This window comes from Mus caroli, chromosome 5 (genome assembly GCF_900094665.2).
Source record: "Mus caroli chromosome 5, CAROLI_EIJ_v1.1, whole genome shotgun sequence".
NCBI classification, from domain to species: Eukaryota; Metazoa; Chordata; class Mammalia; order Rodentia; family Muridae; genus Mus; species Mus caroli.
Genome location: NC_034574.1, coordinates 69,197,888 through 69,213,989, shown reverse-complemented (window position 1 = coordinate 69,213,989; position 16,102 = coordinate 69,197,888). Strand labels below are relative to the sequence as shown.

At 42.2% G+C, this 16,102-nt stretch overlaps 1 protein-coding gene across 3 annotated transcripts in view; it reads left to right on the top strand.

The window, feature by feature from the left end:
• The first annotated feature begins 6,299 nt into the window (after positions 1-6,299).
• Clock (clock circadian regulator) overlaps positions 6,300-16,102 on the top strand; it is an 80,583-nt gene continuing 70,780 nt past the window's right edge. For 2 of the 3 annotated variants that reach the window (XM_021162109.2, XM_021162108.2), the window contains exons 1-2: positions 6,300-6,561; positions 7,726-7,804. The gene's annotated coding sequence lies outside the window, so the exon portion shown is untranslated. Of the gene's footprint in view, positions 6,562-6,667; positions 6,849-7,725; positions 7,805-16,102 lie in introns of those variants that run through there. The other variant, XM_021162107.2, reaches the window with a different exon arrangement.

Sequence of the window (16,102 nt, the reverse complement as noted above, 5' to 3'; positions counted from 1 at the left end):
ACAATAGTAAGGGTTTATCCACAGACATAGTTCCGAAGACTTAACATTTGTAATAACCGTACACCTGTTGTCGGGCAGTGGTGGCGCATGCCTTTAATCCCAGCACTTGGGAGGCAGAGGCAGGTGGATTTCTGAGTTCAAGGCCAGCCTGGTCTACAAAGTGAGTTCCAGGACNAAAAAAAAAAAAAAAAAAAAAAAAAAAAAAAAAAAAAAGATGGTTGTGTGTGATTCTAGCCTGTCATTTCATTAGAATATAGATATTTGTCAAGTCTGTGAGAAAACTGAAATGAAATGTAATATGCTTAACTATATGAGTGGTTTGATAGAGCAGAAACAACAGTTTCTAATTGCCAATACTTAATAATTGTGCCTATAAAAGTGGACACTTTCTATTTCATTCTAGTATTTTTAACAATCCTTGACAACTGCATGTTATTGAAATCTTTCTCTACTTACAGTATGGTATTAAAGTTTGCTCCTAGGGTTACTGGCATTTCCAGAAAACTTGTTAGAAATGCATAATGTCTGACCCAAGGCAGACTAGCAGGATTGACTTTTCACTCTAATGAATGCTTAGGTGGATGGTGTGCGCATTAAAACTCAGGAGCACTGTGCGGCAGGCAAATCCCTTAAAGCTTGAAGGTATTTAACCTCATCCCACTCGGGTTAGTAAATCTACCCAAGTGGAAATGCCAGTTTCAGATCCAAGTCAGAACTGAATTCAAAGAACTCTGAAGAAGGAAGATGCTGCTTTAAAACAGGCTCTAGCTATGTAGCCAAGGCTAGCCTCAAATTGGGTTGTTTTAGCCCGTTCTTCCCTTTCTGGCTCTATCTCCACAGTAGTGGACCTGGGAGTGGGACTGTGGAGACGAGGAACACATGGAGAGTGCCTGACGTTCATACTGCATCCAAGAACTTGTTTTTAATGAGGCATGCTAAGCTCTCCTAGAAACTGGGTCAGCCTCCCATGACATAGTCCGTTGCTCAACATGGACACAGATTAGGTTTAGCCTTGTCTCTGCTGATCTCTTAGTTCACCTACCCTCCAGCCCCCCCCCCCATCCCCAAGAAGTATACCTTGTCTTCTTGCTGCTTGAATTTCCTTTCTCTGTGTCAAATGATTCAAGCTCAGGCAGTACTTTCAGTCAGTCAAATCATAAGAAATATTACATCCTGACCATGTCAAAGGATGGGAAAGAAAGTGTGCTTTGATTTAGCTCAGCTCACCCCTGGCCAGCAGTGTCTTTCCTTCTGTTTGGTAAGTACTGGGTGATACTGATAAATCTGCCCATGGATGAGGTTATTGTTTCCTTTTAGACTCTAAAGTTTAGAGAGACCTTCCATTTCTCTAGTTGATGCTGAAGACATAGTCACATCACATGAAAGGAAATGGGGTAAAGGGGACAGAAAAGGACAGTACTGTCTAAGAACCCAAGAAGACGTGGCCTCAGAGATACAGAGGTAGGAGAACACAAGTTTGAGGCCAGCCAAGGCTACATATTGAGACTTGTCTCAGAATGAGCCAATAACTGGAGATGTAGTTCAGGGATAGAATGCTTTGATCCTTCGTGAGCACACTCTTGAGCACACGTGTGTGACACGCACATGTGTGCACACACACACAGAGGAGGAAGCCGAGGAGGAGGTAGTTTCTGGCATCACATATTGGTAGTTATTTAGAAGGTGAGCTACTTGGTGCTCTTTGCTCCCTGCTTTGGACTTCACCCCGCACCATATACTGGTGGTATCTTCCTCTATTGCAGTGTTTCACATATTACTCAGGCAGTGGCTTTCTCAACAGTGTTATATATTCTTCAATAGCATCTATTCTAGTGTTATCCACTCCTACACAGGTGGTAGATCTGTGTATTTAGAGTGACACACATTCTTAGATAGGCAGTAACTTTATTATAGTCACATGCTCTTATACAGAGAGTTGTTTTACCTATACTAGTGTTCCACATTCTTGTGGACACTGTTAAGACAATAGTACTGGTCACATGATCTTCCCCAATGAGTTCCAGTTTATCTATCCTTAATGATTTTATATAAATCCAGTGTTTTATATAAATTCCAGTGTTCCTATTTCTTGACAATCATCCTCCAATCATAGTTGGGGATATAAACCTCTTCCTACCTAATCCCCTTAACTTAGTCAATCAGTCACCACAGGTATTGAAATAAATGCTGTAAGCAAATAGTAAATAAAATAGTGTATCATCTGGTAGTAGGGGAAATGGCTAAAATAAGACACAGAACATTAAACAAATATATGCAATTAATATATTATGGGGGAAATAAGAAACTGGGTACTGTGTAGACAGAGGAGTAGGAATACTTAAATAACTTGCCAAGATCTTTTGACACTTGAAAGTTGAGGAGGCAGGCTTAAGAATAGGTATGGCTGCATCTAGGCAAAGGTTCTCAGCGCTGCCTCTGTCAAGGCCTGATGTGGGCAGAGATTAGCAAGGAATTGGAAAGATGTTTCTGGAATGTCACAGGAGCAAATGGCAGGCTGTGAGGTTGGAAGGCCGGCATGGGGCAGATCAAATAAGGTATTATGGTCATGATTATGCACTCAGATGAACTGAAAATATGAGTTTTAGAAGGAACACTGTGACTGCTCTCATACGTAGGTTCTTCTTTTTCTTTTTAAAGACAGGGTGCTGCTAGGATTACAAGTGTATACCACCATTAACTACTCACAGTAGCAAAATATTCTTGTTTTAAGAGGCATACTTGAGACAGCCAAGGGAGGACATCAAGTAGCTAACTGGACACGTGTATGAAAACCGAAGGAGAGACTCAGGCTGCAGGCAAAGTGTCTGAGTCACTGGAACCATTCTCAGGGATCCAGTGGCAGACTGTAAAGATGGACGACTGTCAGTCTCACCACCTAAAGCCACAGGTCTCCAATATTCTTATTCTTATATTGTATGGCTAATACTCTGACGCTCAGGGAGATCACCTGACTTCCAGTGTTCCTCAGCTTAAGGCAATTAGTAACATTTTAAGCCTATACTTTAGACTATGAATCCCATAATACCACATACATTACTGAAATTCCCTCTATTTTAAAAGGACTAGAAAGAATCTGAATAATAGAGCCACGGAATTGTAAAAAACTTGACAGTACTATTCTGCATGTCTGGATCTTCCAACTCACGTAAAAATACAATGAAACCAGGAGTGTTAGTGGCTGATGTGAACCGTGGTATGGAAGAGCAGACATCACTTTGTGACTAGTGGAATCTATGCAACTAGGGAAAGATTCTCAACAAAGACAGTTGAAATCAAGGCACGAAACTGAATTTTTAAAGTTGCTAAACAAAGCTGGGGGGGTGGGGTGGCACACGCCTTTAATGCCAGCACTTGAGAGGCAGAGGCAGGCGGATTTCTGAGTTCAAGGCCAGCCTGGTCTACAAAGTGAGTTCCAGGACAGCCAGGGCTACACAGAGAAACCCCTGTCTGGAAACAAACAAACAAAGTTGCTAAACAACATCATTCAGAATGCCATCGTGGTACACATACAGACATACAGTGGCTGAACCCCAACAGCACTGTAGCTCCTTAATTGGGCTTGAGGCCCACACAAAAAGGAAATCATTCCTGGTATTGGAAACCTGGCCAACTATCTGGTTCTGGTACTGGTGCTGGCGCTGTCATGGATCTTGAAGGCGAGCCTACAACTGCCACATTACTAATCCAGCAATTTCTAACTACATTCTAAATATTAATCCTTATACCCACAGATAAGTATAAGTCTCACCCTTCATCAAAGAAACTTTTCCCAAACAAACAGAGGCCATTTCAGAAAACCACATCAAAATGCAGAGGACAGGCGACTGTGTTGTTCAGCTAGAACACAGCTCCTGTACCTAAGGCTCAGGGACATAGTGGGTCAAGAGGCAGAGAGACTTGAAGATACAGAGGGAAGTTTGCTGTGACAGTGTGTCTTCTACAAATGACAGAGAAGCTCCACCCATGAAGTCTCAACCATATTGCTGCCTAAGTAAGACAGGAACAAGGAAGACACCAATGAGATACGCTAACATGGAAGGGGTAAACCTTTGATACAAAACTACAGGCAACTAAGGAATGCTAAAATCAGGAAAAAGTCTACCCCAGAGAAGAGCCCTTAATTGGTTATCCAATATCAAGTGGCATTATGCAAACTAAGTGGGCTGTATGTATATATTTGGGAATACATGTGCACCAATTAGAGAAATAGAGGCCACGAGTTTGAGGGAGAACAAGGTGAATGGTTGGGAAGGACTGGAGGGAGGAAAGGGGAGAAGGAAAATGATAGAATTATATTTTAATTTCAAAACTGAAAGTGACCAACACTTGAGATGGGATTTACATAGCAGGTAGTGTCAATACCCAGCTGCCTCTCAATTGTTCTTTGAACTGAGACTATTATCTGCAGTTTACATTTTTTCTTTTTACAGATGAATAACTTGGTGAAGTTACATCATTTCACAGATGAATAACTTGATGAAAAGACAGTTGAAAAGAGAACCGGAAACAGTTTAAATGACAACAAGGCACATGGTGTTTAAGGCCATGGTTTAGAATTGGGAACCTAGATTTAGGATTTATGAAACTATGAGGCAAAATTTTTGTTTACTGGAAACACAGTGTTAAAGTTGGGAAGTAAAAAAACCTTTTTTTTTTTTTTTTTAAATGGGGGAAAAGTCGTAAACTGAACCGTGGGAAATAGTCAGACAGTGACAGAGGACTGAGCAGAAAATCAAGGGATTATCAACAGGTCTTGGTAAATAATTAAACAGAATGTGATCGAGGGAGGAGTCACAGGTGACTAAGAGGACAATGAAACCATTAAAGGGGGCAAAGGTCATTTTGATATATATATATGTGTATATTATATATATGTACATACTGTGTACACACACACTAGAGGAACTATAATAGAGAAAGAGAATAAATAAAGCCAAAACATTTGACCCAGGGAAAGCATTCAGATTTATTTGGCTGCAGCCTATTTACCAGTCTCAGTACCTTACCTCCTGCCCCCGTTTTACTACCAGTGATCAAGACACTAACTTGTAGGTGGCAGAAAAGCTCTTACTGGTTTTAAGCAACAAAACAAACACATTCGCGAATTTATTGATTCCAAGGAATCTAGCCCACATCGATTTCAGCGCTCATGTATCTAGGCTACATCACCATGTTTTAATCTGTTTTCTGTTTTTTCCCTTCGTGGTGCCTGCTCTTTCATTAGTCACACAAGAAAAGGTTATTTTCTTTCAGTATCAGATTCACTGGGAAACAATCTTCTTGGCAGTAATTGCCAGCCTGAGACAGAGAACCCAAGGTTTCCTCCTCCACAGTGTCCTGCCTGGACCACAAGGACAGAGTGGAGAATGGGTGAGTTCAAAGGACGTGAACCTGAGCGAGCAGCAGATGGATTAGGACAGCAGAAACTGTGCATTAATGGCCTTTCGAAGGCGAAACGGGGTACAAAGAATGCCAAGGAAAGGTTCTCCTGGCAGGGTTCTGGCTACATAGCCAGGAATTTGAGGATTCTCCGAGTTCACATTGCTGGGGGGAACGCAGCTAATCCCTAGTTTTGAAGTTTTTTTTTTTTTTTTTCTTTCCTGAATATACACCAAGAACTTAATTCTTATTGAGACAAACATTACCTTGGAGAGAGGATTTTTGGAGCTAAAGAGTATAGGTTCATTTATTGCCTTCTGTTTGCTGTCCGAGTTGATTTTTTAAAAGAAATTGCTATGAATTAGCTGCTTTCCCAGTAATTCGGGTGCAGTAGCTAAGAAACCAGTGTAAACTAGGGTCCTGGTTCATCCCTAGCGCCATGCTCATCTTTTGCAGTGTCCCCTGCCTTTTCATAAGAGGAGCAAACACATCCCGACCTTTTGCTTCCCTGGCTACAGCCGAGGTCACTTGGGTCGTCCAGGCCCATCTCCGGGGAGCGGCCAGCCTAGCGTGTCTCTAGGAGCCGGGAAACCGAGTCCCAGGCATCCCACGAACCTCTAGGAGAGGAAGCCGAGCACTGGGCTGGAGAAGTCTAACTTGGCGTAGGCCAAGCTCTCTGCTTTCCCGGGGACAGAGGCACCACTCCAGGCGGCGGCTCCCACTGGTTGGGAGCGACGCATCCCGGGGAACCGCGAGCCGCCCAGGGCGCTGCGGGCGGCCGCACCCTCCGCTAGGCCCCGCCTCCCGGCCTGCGCAGGGAAGGGGGCCTCGGGGCATCCCGGCTTCCCTCGGCGGCCGTGGAGCGAGCTCACGCCGGCCTGCAGGAGTGGGATTTCCTCGGGTGCCCGGGATCCCCAGGCGCGGCTTCGGGGCTGCCTAACGGGGAAAGTCGCATGCGCGCCCGGCGCGCTGGAGGAAGGCGGCCGCGAGGGGAGGGGCGAGTGCAGAGCCCGGCCGGCCGCGGAGCCCCGCGCCCACGACGCATGCGCCGGGAGGCAGCGCAATCACGGACTCGGCTGGCGGCTACCGGCTGGAGAGAGGAAACCCCGGACGGCGAGAGCGCGAAGGAAATCTGGCCGCCGCCGCGCGCGCGCGCTCCCGGTGAGTGCGCCCCACCGGGTGGGCCTCGGCCCGGCGCGCGGCGGGCGGCTGGCCTGGGTGGCGCATGCGTGCTCCCGGGTTCCGTGGAGGAGGGGAAGGCAGGGAGGGGGAGGAGCGCGGCGGTAGCGGTGAATTTTGAGGGGTGGGTCGGGGGCGCGCACTCGCCGCCCCTGGTGCTGCCGGCTCCCGGAGCCGTGGCGTGTCCCGGCTGTCGCCGCTCGGCTGTCGCGAGCCGCCGCGGGCAGAGTCCCGGGCGGGGAAGGGAGGAAGCCGGAGCCTCAGGCACGGTGAGGACGCGGGAGGGCGCGGGGGGCAGTGTGTGGGGCCGGGGCGGGGAACGGGGCGCGGGGCGCCGGGGGGGTGGGGTGCCGCGGGCCAGGCCGGGAGGCAGGAGCTGCGGCCCGGACCCGGGGACGCGGAGAGCGCGGAGCTCCGGAGAGTCGCTCTCAGCCGGGCCTGCGCCAAGTGTCCCGGGGCCGCCGGGGGTTACCTGCAGGGCAGGGGGGCGCGGTGGGTCCCGCGGGCCCCGGGGGTTCCGGGGCCGCGTCGCGCTTGAGACTGGGCGCGGGGTTAGCGCGGGGCAGGCCGAGTCGGCCGCCGAGAGCGCTCGCGCCCGGGACCCGCTAGGCCTTGTGACCCACTTTATTCCTGTCACCACTCGGGCACGTTTGGAGCGGCGCCCAATGGGGCGCTGGGGCGGCCAGCTCCTCCGCGGAGCCCCCGCCCTCGCGGCGGCCGGCGCGCGCCGGGATCCGCAGTCCGAGCGGCGGCCGCCGCCGCCCAGGGCTGGTTCCGTTAGTGGTCCTGGTTCCGGGGCTCGGGCCGCGGGCTGCTCTGGGCCCTGGGTGTCCGACTCGAGCCGCGTGCGCCGCGCCGGGCTCTGCCTGTGGGGCTGGCCGCCTTGGATGTGGTCCTGGCTCTCCCAGTACCGGGAGTAGCGCCACGAAGTTTGTATCTTTGTGGGGTGTTTTCTGCCGCTGTGGAAGTCCGAGGTAGTCAGCAGAATCCTGAAAGATGAAGGAAGAGCTTTGGCCTCTGACCTGACAGATGACAGATCAGGCCGTGGTGTTTTGATATTGCAATGCCGAACCACACAGGACGTGAAGCCTTTCTAGATGCTTTAAAAACAACAGCAACAACAGACCCAGGTGTTTTCTATTGCAGTGAAAGAAAAGCACAAGAAGAAACTTTTACAGGCGTTGTTGATTTGACCAGGGCACCAATCCCCGAAATCACCAGCAAGGTAATTTCCCTTGATTGCGTTGTTGTAGCTTTAAAAGCGACTAGAGAAAATTACAGACCATCCCCATTCATATCTGATTGAAAAGAAATGAATAGGCTGTAACTTAATTCGTGACTGTCTCTGAGTCCCACAGAACGCTTGAAATCTGGTTTGTTTTAAAATCTTAGGAGAAAGAAACATGTGCCTAGGTTAGCTTGAAAAACTGGCATGATCACCTGTGAAAAAAAAGGACACAAAAAATTGTCATATAGTAGAAGAAAGCTGAATTGTGTCCTGTTGTATGTGTAACTATATATAATCTTCTATATGTCCATATTTTTGTGTGTGTGTGTGTGTATGTGTGTGTACACACATATAGCCTGTGTTGCTCTTCAGTATGAGGAAGTCCTAGAATAAATACTAGAAAACCAATAGTTATGGGAAAGGGTGGAAAATGAAATGCTTTATGTGCTTATAGTCTTATTCTTTTAATGTTTTATGGATTTGATCATTCTCAGTATTTTTTTCTCTTAATATTTGAAAAATAAACTGGAGAAAAGTTTAGGTGAACTTGATTGTTGTTTACATTTTACAATGCTGAAGTCACAGGCAAATTCAAAACTTGCTAACCCTTGATGACTGCATTTGGCGTTAAAGTTGGATTGTGCTTCTTTGGTAGTATAGTGTCTCATTTTTATATTTTTAAAAACTATAGTTTTATAGTTTCTTTTTTTTCTTTCGTCGATCCCTACCTCAATGTTTACATTCTGTTTACAATGATAATAAACCAGTTTATTTAGCTTAGTGTGCTTTTCTTGTGGGAAGCTATTATTTTCTTTAAGGAAGTCAGACATGAACCCCAGTGAAATATAAATATATGTATGTGTATTTGAGTGTGTGTGTGTGTCTGTTTGAGTGTCTGTGAATGTATGAGTATATATGTGTGAGTATGTACATGTGTTGTGTATGTGATTATTTCTTAAGGAAAACCGAATTCAGAATAATGTAAGAAACTAAACCATTTGTGATAACAGATTGTGTAAACATATATTAATGATGTTTCTAGTTCTGCTAGCAGGCGTAATTTTGACAGCAAGGCTAAGGTTGAAAGGGTGTTGTGTGAGAGTGGATGCAATTTTAGGGAGAGAATACTCAAAAACTCCCTCTAGTGACAATAATATTCCATGGGTACTGGCTGCATAGGCATGTGCTCACTGGCATTTTTTATTTGGTAGGCCAGGATGTTTGTGCAGTTTCTGTTTGAGGCAGATATATGACAGTCACTCTAGAGAAGAGAAGAACCAGAGAGCTCAGGCTGGCATCTGAAGGACCCAGCTGCCATCTGACAAGCAGGCACCTCAGAGATGAATGCTGTGGACATGGATCTACTGCATAGATGCTTTCAGCCGGGAAGAGCCTCTTTATTTGATCATTATAAACTAGTTACGTGTTGATTTCAAGACTGTTAGAAATATGGAATGAAGTATAGCTTGCCAGTGAACTGTTGTCCATTCTCAGCCATGTCAGACAGGTATTGTTACTATAGAAGAAAGTGGTCGGTCTCTTCCTTTCTCACTGTCTCCTCAGCACCACATGAAATGCCCCTTCTCCGTACCTTTCCTTATGCTGCTGGGTCAGCCAAAGTATTTATTTGCTCTGAATGTTTGCAGGGAGCAAATTATTTATAAAAGTTTCACATTTTATAGCCAAACTGTTCTGTGACTATTTCAGTACTTGCAGATCCATGAAGCTTCCCTTTGGAAATGTAATTGCCTTGTCGACAGCACATCACTAACACTGCAGTTTTTCTTTTCTGAGCTCAATTGTTGGTAGAGTTGTAAAAAATTATTCACCTAACACTTTCAAGTGTAAGAACAGTTTAATACTTACTAATTGGCTTAATTACATAATGGCATTTATAAGTTGCTTTACAACCATTTTTAATAACCCTGATATATGTAATTTCTATGAATTAAGTAGATAACGAAATTCTGCTTTCTGTATGAGTTACTCTGAAAATATTAAATTACCTAAATAATCTATTCTGATAATTTTAATTTTGAGTTATCACTTTAGTTGTATAATTCATGAAGAAATAATTGTGCTTATAATTTTAAGTTTGTCCTTTCTACAAAAAGATTGCTTTCGATTTTTTAAAAGGACTATTTACTTTAAAATTCTATTTTGTTTGTATGGATGTTTTGCTTGCATGTATGTCTGTGTACTTACTGTATGTGTGTATGGGGTGGGGGAGAGGGTGGAGGCCAGAAGAATATCAGATCCCTGGGACTGGAGTTAGAGATGGTTTTAAGTTGCCATGTGAGTATTGGGAATTGAATCTGGGTCCTCTGAAAGAGCAACCAGTGCTTTTAACCATTGAGCCATCTTTCCAGCCTCTAAAGGATTTCTTTTTTCTTAAACAACAACAATGACAAACCCTCTGTATTTTAAATAATAATTTTTTTGGCAAAATCACTTTTATTTTTATATTGTGAGTACTGGAATCAAGTACACCACCATGCCTACCAAATTCTCTGCTTTTTAAAAGAATTTGTATTTAATCTAATATTTAATTTTTAAATTTTTATTATAAATAGTAGAAAATAAAAGTAGAACTTGCTTCCCTTGTTGTTGTTGGTATTTGGATTATTTTGAGACAGACAGCCTTTGCTTTGTATGTAGTCCAGGCCAGTCTCCAGGCACTTCATCCTCGGGCGCCAATTTCTCTGGTACTGGGATTATAGGCGTAGGCCATACCTGCCTCTAAACATTTTTATATTTAGGAAATAAGAAGCACAAATAAGGTTGTACCTGTAGAGTAAGCCATTTGCCCACCTAAGAATGTATCTTTTCTATTAAAATATAGTTTAATCTTAAGTAGTTGACTTACTTTCTTAATTTTCAACTCTCGGTTAAAACTGTAGCACATCCCAGTATGGAAAGTTGGGAAAAGCAGAAACAACAACAAAAAAAACACAGGTTAAGAATTTAAAATAGTACTGAAAATCCTGTCACCCAGAAAAGCCATTGTTAGTCTTGTGGGGTATGTGAGGCTGTGCACACTTAGAGCCATGACTGTGTAGACCTGTAGCATCCACCGCAATGCAGGCCATTCTCTTCCTTCAGCTCTTCAGCATACTTTCCTACCAGTGTGCTCTCCAGGGTACTGTGGAATGTGCTTATTCTGATCCATGTTTTCAATACCACTTTGACTGTTGGACACAAAAGTTTTAATTTTTAAGATAATGAGAATTACAACTTGAAAATTTTGATAGCTTTTAGAAAAATAGAATACAAGTAGAATGATACTGAATTTGTGTTGATAACCAAATTCAATAGATTTTGTGCTTTTTTTGTTGGAAAAATATGCTAGTCTGTATAATCAGTAGTAAGAATCAATAATGAGGTAAAGTCTAAGATTTTTAAAGTTACTTTTTCTAAATTTATGTCTTGCTTTGAAATGTACTCACATTGCACTTTCTGAGCATCAGTCAGTTGGGCGTTTGATTTGCTTTGTGGTGCCGAGGATGAAACTAGGGCCTGCCCCAGGCTAGGTTCACACGGTCCACTACCCAGCTACTTCACTGGCTACTCAGTGCTCTGCTGTGCTTTCTATAAAACCAGTGTTTGGCCATGTGGCTATATGATTATGCTGTGCTTTTCAAGGAATTGTTGTTTCCTTGAAGTCACTGTCAGAGTTGTCATGTGTTTTTTGTTTTTGTTTTTTTATCCTTTTAGTATCTGTAGAAAACACAGTGAGTCTAATATCCTTGTAACCTCTAGAGCAGCGGTTCTCAACCTTCCTAATGCTGCGACCCTTTAATACAGTTCCTCATGGGGTGGTGACCCCAACCATATAATTGTTTCCATTGCTACTCATAACTGTAATTTTGCTATTGTTATAAATTATAAAGTAAACATCTGTGTTTTCTGGTGGTCTTAGGCGACCCCTGTGAAAGGGTTGTTTGGTCCCAAAAGGAGTGGCGATGCCCAGACTGAGACCCTCCACTCTATTATTCCTAGTACACTAATTTGAGTATTCTTTGTTCTTTAGCGGCCTAGCTAAACATTTATTAATTTACTGGATTCTCATAGCCAACCTCTAGTTTAACTGATTTCCTCTACTTTTTCTATTTTTAAAAGCCTCCTTTTTTCTCTGCTGCTTATTTGCTTTCTTTGGGTATAGTTTGTTTTCTCTAATTTCTCAAGCTGGAAGCTGAAGTCATTTGGTTTTTCATTGTAAGTATACTAGAAGTTCTGACTGCTTTAAATGCTTACTTCCAGATTTTTCTGTTTTGTGGGGTGGAGTGAGATTCAGTTGTATTTTGTTTGTTTGTTTTCCCTTCTTCAGGTTAGCCGATAATCCCTGGGCTGAGGGCATCCTGTTTGTCACTCTTATGAGTATCTGGGACTTGAGACAAACACAACTGTGTCTAGCTTCTGGTGTCTCTGTGATCTGGGATTATTGAGAAGTTTGTTAGTTTCCAAATATTTGGAAGTTTTCCAGAGATATTTCTGTTAATCTAATTCCAGTGTGATGATTGTTTTAAATTCATTGAAGTTTGTTTTATAGGTCCAAATATGATCTTGGTAAATGTCTTATATGTATTTGAAAAGAATGTTGTTGGGTAAGGTGCTCTGTAAATACCAGTTAGGTCAAATTGGTTTGTTGTTTTATTTATGCCTTATTTTAAAATGGATGTCAGACCTGGTATTTTCTGCCAGAGAGCATGTTAGCTTTTTCATTGCTGTAACAAAATACCTGAATGAAATAAGTTAAGGAAGGACTGATTTTTGTTTTAGAGTTTCAGCAACCTTAGTCAGTGGTTGACTGGCTCCACTGTTTAGGTTCTGAGGTGAAACAGAACTTGGTGGGAGAGGGCATGATAAAACATGGCTACTCAGTTAAGGATAGAAAAGACAGACAGGTCTGAACAGATTATAGTCCTCTCCAGTGACCTTTGAAAGTTTCTTACTTCCAGTAATGCCATCAGATTAGGAATCTGTCAGTGAATTAATCCATCGATCAGGTCAGAGCTCTGCTGTCCTGATCATCTGTGTGGTTGGATCCACTAACTAGGGACCATGGCTTCAACAGCACAGCCTTTTGGTAGGCACATCACATCCAGACCATGACAGAATGCCCATCTTTTCAGGTAGGCGGGTGGAAATGGAAGCCAAGCATCTTAAACTAAGGGGATGCTAAGAGATAGGCTATTGCTAGGTTATTGTTGTGTCGTCCTTCAGCCATAGCCTCCTAAGAAGATAGATCACACTGCTTCCTGGGTCCTGCACAATTTTAAATTTCCTGGAGGAAATAGAAGCTAAGAACTCTGAATTCCTGTAGGCTGACAGTTTCCATACTCTAGCCGTGCATGAGTACCCTCTCCTGGCTTCTCTGATCTTCATCCATGTTCTGCACGAACAGGTTGAAGCTTACCCTCTGGTCTGAGTCCAGATTGGAAAATGCCCCAGTTAAGTGTAAGTCTGGCAGTATGAAACTTTTAAAAGACCCCCACCTGCCTCTGTAGTCTTGTCCTCATGCTGTCTCATGAATATGGTTTTTATAATTCCATTGTCCTTTCTAGTTCTCAAAAAGAACAGTGGTATACTACAAGCTCTCTTTTGTATTTAGACATGCACATATTCCTGCTATTAAAAAAATGTCTGGAATGTTTGATTTGGGGAAATAATTTTATTTTACTTAGTGTTTAGATATTAATGTTTTTAGATTTTAGTTTTAATATTTAAAACATTTGTTTTTAGACATGTAATTATACATCTTAAAATTCACTGAGTTGTGATAAATGTATACAAATAAAAGTCCAAACCAAGACACAGAATTCTCTTCACCCTCGAAAGCTTTTTGTTCTCTGGCAACCACTGGTATATTCTGTTTGCTCGTTGTCCTTTTCTGTGAAGCAGAAGTGGAGGAAGGGTGTTGTTGGCCTTCTAGGCCTGTCTTTCACAGTACTCTCCTGTCACTAGCTCGCTCTTATTGCTGGATAGTGTTCTGTTGTGTGGGGTGTGCACACAGTGTGTCTACCCACTTATAAGTTGATAGAAATTGGGTTGCTTCTAATGCAGGATTATTTTAAGAACTGCCAAAAATTTGTGCACATATATTTTCATTCACTTGGGCAAATACCGGAGAATGTTATTACCAAGTTTCACAGCAGTTGTATGTTTGCCTTATAAGATACCGATGAGTTGTTTTCTAAAGTGGCCGTGCACCTTTACAAATTCCTTACACCCATCTTTGACAGTTTCCTTTGCCTACACTCAGGAATGTCAGTATAGTTGCATTTTAGCCATTTTAATGTATATGTGTGATTAGGTATCTTCTGGCTTTCATTTGCCTTCCTATAATTAATTACATGAAATGTATTTTCAACTGTATTTGATTGGTGTGTTTTCTTTTGTGGAACATATGCCCAAATTTTTATCATTTTCTTAAATGAAAAATTGTGTTATTTGCTTATTATTGAGGTTGAACGATATACTCTGACTTAAATGTATTCTATTGGAAGGTTTTTGTCACATACTAGATAATAGAATTGTAGAAATTATCTCCCAACCTGTGACTTGCTTGCCTTTTTATATTTATCAGTGGTTTTGAAGAAAGTTTTAACTATAATGATATTTGATACATTATTTCATTTTACTTTCTTTTCTTTTCTTTTTCTGTTGTAGAGTGTTTGTTTGTTTGTTTGTTTGAGACAGGGTCTGTAGCCCTCATTGGTCTGGAACTTGCTAAGTAGACCAGGCTGGTCTCAAACTTACTGAGGCCTGCTTCCCTCTGCTTTCTGAGTGCTGGCATTAAAATGAAAAGCACACCCTAACCCTACCCCATGCTGGGCGATTTTTTTTCTTTAATGCTTCATGGTTTTGGTGTCTTAGCTAAGAGCTGCTTTGTCTCGTATTTGTCCCAGAGGTTGTAAGAGTTTTGTTTTTGTATTTAAGTCTGTCTGAATCAAGTTGATTTTATATAAACTATGTAGAAAAGAGTGATATTAAAAACTTCCCATATAATTACTCAGTTCTGTTATCATGATTGTACTTTATAATTATTTAAATTTATAGTTAGCAAATAGCATTTCTCCAAAAAATAATAAAGCATTAATACCCAAGAGGCAAAGCAGTTCTTAGGAACCTTAGTGGAGGATTTTCATGGACTTGTGTCAGGTTCTGCTGCATCAAATGAGCAAACACAGAGCTGCATGGAGTAGCTAAATAGACCCATTCTGGTCAGAATTGGGTGGGAATCTTAACTCTGCTTTGAAAAGAGATTGTTGTGCTTATTTTCAGAACATTTGTGGGAAAATATAAAAAAAATGACTATCATAGTAGATGATAAAACTTGAGTGTATTACAAAAGTAATAATATATGCAGCCGTTCCTGTTAGTGTAGTGGTTGTTAGACATGTGTGTGTAAATTTAAAGTTAAATTTGATACTCAGTGTTTCTCTCTCATTAGCCCCACTCAAATGTTCAGTGAGATTGATTGCCTGAAACTGATTGCCGTTAGAATAGGGAGCAAGAAAGGCAACCGAAGGCCGAGTCGGCCGAGAGTCAATATACATAAGCTTTAATACATTCATTTTTAACTGATAGACAAACCTTAAAGTTGTACATATTAATGGGTACCATGTAGTGTCCAATACGTGTGTACATTACATAGTACTTAAATCAGAGTATATATATGTAGTCTTCAGTCTTTGTTTCTTTATGTGGAGACTTGAGATCCTTTTTGTAGCTTTTGGAATTAGTAGCACATAATTGCTCTCTGCAGTGATGCATACTGTGTACCCTGATGCTTCTCCCTGTCTGAACAGTGGATTGGCACCCCATAAATGAGCCTTTCTCTCTTCCCTGTTTCTTTAACTCACCCCAAGCTTTGGGTAACACTCTTGTAGTCGGAAGTATGAGATCAACTCTTTTAGATTCCATGTAAGTGTGCTTGGCTAAATCCAGTACCACTCTATTATAACAGATGAAAGGGTTTCTTTTGTTATGGCTGAGATGTAGTCTATCATATATGCATATGCCTTTAAAAATCTGTCTATCTTGTTGGTGGACTTAATTATTTCTACTTATTGGTTAATATGGAACATATATATAGCAAGCATAGAAACATAGGTTTCTCTTCAACATGTCTGTAGTTCTTTTATATACAGTTGTGTAATTGATGGATTATTGTTAATGTTTTGAGGACTATCCATACTGGAGTATTGTGTCAGTCATAAGGGGCTTGGCTTTATATACTCATAGACTCAATTCCTAAAATAGTTCCTGGCCATAGAATATATTTAGTAATAA